Below are 6000 nucleotides of genomic sequence, written 5' to 3' on the forward strand. Positions count from 1 at the left end.
TCCCCCATCCGGCCCCGGGAGCCACTAACCTTCTTTCTGTCCCGAGACTTGCGTCTTCTGGACATTTCATATGGACGGAATCATACACCGTGTGCCCTTTGTGGCTGGCTCCTTTCACCGGGCTTACGCAGAGATGTAATATTTAATGGTAGGGGAAGAACTGTGGAGGTCAGGCCTTGAGTCCCTACCATGCCACTAACTCACCGTATGATCTTGGCAAACCACCGCCACCGTGGCCTTTGGCCTCCATTTCTTCACCTGTAAAATGGGCAGATAACACAATAAGTATGCCTATCTCACCCAGAGCTAATGACTCTGAAAAGGGGGCTCTATAAACTATAAAGGGCAGAACCAACATGACAGGGACCGCCCTGGGCTTGGAGTCAGGATCCTGGTCCCCATCCCAGCTCTGCCACTCCTGGCTGTGGGAATTTGGACAAAGCCAGTTAAGTTCTCTGCATTTCGGTTTTCTCGCCTATAAAATGAGGATCAGGTGCTTTGAAGAATAAGACAGATCAAAGTGTTCTCGTGGGCTAAATAGGGTTCCCTCCCCCATCAAATGCACATCCACCTGGGACCTCAGAACATGATCTTACTTGGGAATAGGATCTTCACCCAAGTCGTTAAGTTAGAATGAGGTCATACCGGATCATGGTGGGCCCTATGTCCAATGAGTGGGGTCCTCACGAGAACAGGAGAGACATACAGAGACACAGAGGCCCTCAGGAGATGTAGGCAGAGTTTGGAGTGATGCTTCCACAAGCCAAGGATCGCCAAAGATTCCCTGGAACCATCAGAAGCCAGGAAAGAGGCATAGAAGAAACTCCCCCTCGGACCCTCCAGGAGGAACGGACCCTGCCGACACCTCGATCTTGGACTTCTGGTCTCCTGAACTGTGAGAGAATAAATTTCCACTGTTTTAAGCACCCCCCCCCCCCCCGCCCCCGGTCTGTGGTGCTTTGCTACGGCAGCCCGAGGAGGTGGATAGAGGTGTTTTACTGGTTCTGAGGGCGTGTTCCCTCGCTGTGGTCTACACAGAGCCCTGTCCCCAGAAGTGCAGAAGTCAGCCACAGGCTTTCTTCAGGTCTCCTGAGGGCTGGCAATGCTAGTTGGTGACAGAAGTTTCCCTAAGAAAGAGCAGGATCGACCGTCATATAGAACTTCGGAGAGTTTTTCAAAAGGAGGATCCTGAGGCCTTTCCCAAGATCCCAAGATGTTAGGGGCCGACCCAGGCCCCCAGAGGGTGTGCACCACAGACCTGCTGGCCCAGGACCGGGACGGCCCTGTTCCCCTCTTCCTTCCCTAGGCCCCAAGGGCAGGCTGATTCAGGGCATCTCAGGCCAGGCTAAGAAGAGGCCACAGGGCCTGGCTCCTGGCTTCCAGGCAGCCCGGCCACCAAGCCCACCCTGGTGGGAGGTTGTTTACGGACAGCCCCACAAGATGACCCAAGACAAGGCTGAGGCTCCTCTGGATGCCCCCTCCCCGCTGAGTCACCTTCCGAGGCCCACTCAGCGGGCCAGCCATGTCTGCCTGTTTCTTCTCTGGGGTCCTGGCCAAGACGGAGGATGGCTTACGTAACCCCTCCTTGTGCAAGAGCAAAGCAATACTAGGCCAGCTCCCTCCGGCTGCTGACCAAGGGCCAGCGACGTCACCACTGTGGCTCACCTGATCCCCAAACTCTGAGAAGAGGCCCCCCTCACAGGCTCAAAAACCGAGGCTTCAGGAGGTGGCATAGAAACTGGTCCTAGCTCCCCTGGCTCGACGGTGAGGGAGCTGAGATTCAAGCTCTGCGGCCCAGACCGGCCCGCCCCGAATTCCAGACCAGACCTGAAGACCCAGGCCCTGCTTCCAAATCAGATTTTTCCCCAAAGTATTTGTCCCATCTGAGGAAGACAAAGCACTGAGACCCTGGCATCCTGACCACTGAATTTCTTTTCGGGGCAATCTGACCCCTGTCCTCACACTCCACAAAGAAGGACAGACCCTGTCATTGTGAGAACTGGTCATCTCCCCTCGGCGCCCCCACCCCATCAACTGCCCGAATGCTTTCTCTTCAATTCAGTTCTAAAATCAGTTTCTCCTAGAACTATAGAGCTCACCTTCTAATCTTGAAGCTATTTCAGTACCATTATTTACTTTTGCAGATTTTTCCCAAAGTTTCTCAAAAAAAACAAAAACAAAAGCAAAAACAAAAACAAAACCCCAAAAAACAAAAACAAAACCTAGCTCCCAATTGGTCAAATAAGTCTGAGAACTGCAACTACTACATCTCCTTCGTGGGGCTGCCGATTGCACGGATGTGTATTAAAGGCCCTGAGAAGTCCTGCAGGAAGGAGGCACGCTCCTCTATGCTTGGCCTAACCCAGGGTTCCCAGACTTGATCAGCACAGAACCTGTCTTCCACTGGCTGCTTCTACTCTCCTTGCCCCGCACCTCCTTCTCCAGCTGACGTTTAAATGTTGGAGCTCCTCATGCTTCAACCCTAAGCCCTCCTCTCATCCCCCTTGCTGATCCCAGCCAGGCGCATGGCTCTAAATGCCATCTGTGATGGTGAGTCTTAAATGTCAGCTTGGCTGGGCTCCAGCACCCAGTTATTCAATCAAACATGAATCCAGGTGTTGCTGCAAAGGTCTTGTGTAGATGTGGTGAACATCCGCCATCAGTCGACTTTAGGTAAAGGAGATGACCCTCCATAATGTGGGTGGGCCTCACCTGAGCAGTTGAAAGACTTGAGAACAAACACTGAAGTTTCCAGAGAAGAAGAAATTCTGTCTCAAGACCGCAGCACGAGCTCCTGCCTCAGTTTCTGGTTCCCTGGTCTGCCCTATGGATTTTGGCGAGCCAGCCCCTGTAAGCATGTTAACTAACTCCTTGAAATAAATATCTTGATGGATAGATGATAGATAGATTGATTGGATTGATTGATAATAATAGATAGATGATAGATAGATAGATAGATGATAGATATATAGATAATAGCTAGATGATAGCTAGATGATGATAGATGATAACTAGATGATAGATAGATAGATGATAGATACATGATAGATAGATAGATAGATAGATAGATAGATAGATAGATAGATAGATGATAGACAGATTAGATAGATAGATAGGAATAGTAGATATCCGATTGGTTCAGTTTCTCTGGAGAGCCCTGACTGAGACACATCTCTGCCACTAACTCTGAAATGTTAGCTCTCTTCTGAGGCATCTTCTCTGATCCCAGTTTCCAGGGGAGAACCCCATTTAGGTCTTTCACATGGATCTTCAACTTACCTGTCTCTGTCACATGTGTGTAGCCACCAGGAGGACTGGGACAGTCAAGGGTGACCCCAAGTCTTCAAGAAAAGGTGAAAGTTCTCTTCAGCATGTCAGTTCCCCTGTATCCAGGTTGTGGAAGCACTTCCGATCATGGGACTGGCATGGTTTATGTGAAAGCTACATGCCTACAGCATCGATCCCGTCTCTCTTAAAGACATACGCGCACTACTGGTTTCCCAGGAAAGCTAATCTGATTTCAAGCCCCCCATTTTTTTGCTGTACACATGGGCCATTTAAGCATCTTGGTTGATTGAAAAATGATGTAAGAGGTTTTCCATGTAGGCAATTTCTGCCAGATAACCCAGAGAAAAGTCATAAAACTGGGAGAATACATTACACACACTTATCTTCCCTGTGAGCATCTGTATGATGCAATATGGACGCAATATTGACATTTTCCATGGATCTATTTGATCTTTGCATCAGCTCGCAAAGTAGGCAGGCCATGTTCACTCCCAGATGTAGAAACTGGGTCAGAGGCTCCCCAGGACTGCCAGAGCCCCCCAGGTCTCCCCCACCCCCCAACAAAGGGACAGGGGGTGGGTATCTGTGCTGTCAGAGAACTCCTCAGTCTGATCTGAAACTGTAATTCTCTTTGCTACACCAAAACAAGAGCTTTTGGGGGCATACCCGCACAGGGTCTGCCCAAGGGTAGGGGCTGAGTGGTACCCAGAAAGAATGAGTAAATGCCATCTGAGGCTTGAGCCTGGGCTTTCTGACTCCAAGTTCCAAGGAAGCCTTCCACAAACCAGTTTGTATGTATATGCATGCTGAGCCTTCCACCTACAATGCTTTTCTCAGCTTGCCTGCCTTCCAGACTCCTATTCATCTCTCAAAACACAGCTCAAATAACCCTCTGCCATAATTCTTCCCAGGCTCGGCCTCAAGCAGAAATTAAATTCTTTAGGTCTTCATACTAGGATAGACCCTTGGCTCTTCATTGTCACTCTGCATTCACAGTCACTGTGTATCTTTGTCCTCAGACAGACCCAGAGCCCCGCAAGCGGCCAGGGAAAGGGCTTTGTTCATCTCTGTCTTCCCAGTGCCCACAGGGACCCGGTGCCCTCAAGAAGTTCAGGACTGTGTGTTGATCCAGAGACAAACTATTGATATTCTGATATATAAATAAATAGGGTTATAAATTCATTCAGCAAATATTTGTTGAGCTCTGTTGTAGGAGTTTGGAATATGACTCTAATGAAAAGAGATAAACCCCTTGCCCGGTGGAGCTCATACTTTAGTGGGAGAGACAGGAAGTAAAAACTAACCACGTATCCAGATGATGAAATCGGTTATGACAAACAGTGAAGCCAGGGAGGAGAGGAGACGTTATTTCAGGGAAGGGCTCACTGATAAGGGGGGATCTGTGGGGACCAGGAGGACCTGAGGCATGGGGCTGTCTATGGGAAGGGTGCTCCAGGCACAGGGAATGGCCAGTGCAAAGGCCCTGAGGTGGGAGAGGATGTGACATGTTCAAAACAGAGCAAGGGGGCCAGGAGAGCCAATGGAGGAGCAGGTGGGACCATGACAAGGACACTCAGAAAAGGCAGCAGGCTGTGTCATGGACAAGTCTTAATGATCTCCTGTGCCTGAGACGGGAGCAGTGAGGGTTTCCAGAAGAGACACAACACGGTCAGACTTAGGCTTTAGAACATAGCGGAACATGGCTGAGCATCCCCGGTCACACGTCCTTTCCAAGTGTTGCCCCTGCAGAGGGTTCCAGAGCCTTCCAGGCCCAGTATGCTCCAGGCCCCAGCTGTGTTAGCTCACGGGCTTCTCCTGACTCCCCTCAAAGGAGGGTCTGTCGAGCACCCCCGTCCAGGTGAGAAAGCATTTCTTAGGTGGCCATTTTTAAACCTTCTTGGTCTTTGGAAGCCCAGGCCCACCAGAGCTTTTTCTGCCGAGTGGCCAGTGCCCAGAGCCCTTCACTTTTAAGTGGCCATCAACCTGGCCGGGTCGGTGCTTAGAGCTGCCCGGGACACACTCGGCAATTGTCACCCCGTCCATTTCCAGGGGTTTGTGCTTTGTGAAACCTACAAACTTCAGGATTTTATTTTTAGCCCCCTTCGATCCGGACACCTCAGTCTGGCCCCTCCGTTCCCGCCCATTCTGCGCAGCCCTTCATGTGCTCTTGTGGAGCGGGGTTTGCACACTTGGCCGCAAACATGGGCTTGACCGCCTTCCAGGTCCACCAGAACATGAGCAGTCCCGGGGGGACACCAAGGCTTCTTCTCTCTGCCCCCGGCACCCAGCACGCACAGGGCACCAGGCAGACGCTCCCTTCGTATTTGCAGACTAGGAGGATGAACACGCAGACCGGCGCTCATCCAGGGGCAAAGGGTTACAACGGGCCTGGGTGATGGAGGGGCATGAAGCCAACCGGGAGGGCAGGGGAGGCCATTTCCAGCAAATGCCCACAGGAAGACAAGTCCAGACGCACCGGGAGCCCGCGAGTCACCCCTCGGCCGCAAGAGAAGACGCAGGTGGGGGGTGGCTCTGGGTGTTACAGCAGGACCCTGGAGGAGTCTGAGAATTCCCAGGGGCTGGGGTGTGGTCCTGTGAAATGACAAAATCCAGGTGCTCTGGAATAGGAATCTAGCACAGGAATCAATGGAAGGACAAGAATCAGAAAGCAAGGAGATCTGTTGGGAGTTCTGTGTCATAGACCACAGGCAT

Source organism: Phoca vitulina, unplaced genomic scaffold (genome assembly GCF_004348235.1).
Source record: "Phoca vitulina isolate PV1807 unplaced genomic scaffold, GSC_HSeal_1.0 scaffold7, whole genome shotgun sequence".
Taxonomy (NCBI): Eukaryota; Metazoa; Chordata; class Mammalia; order Carnivora; family Phocidae; genus Phoca; species Phoca vitulina.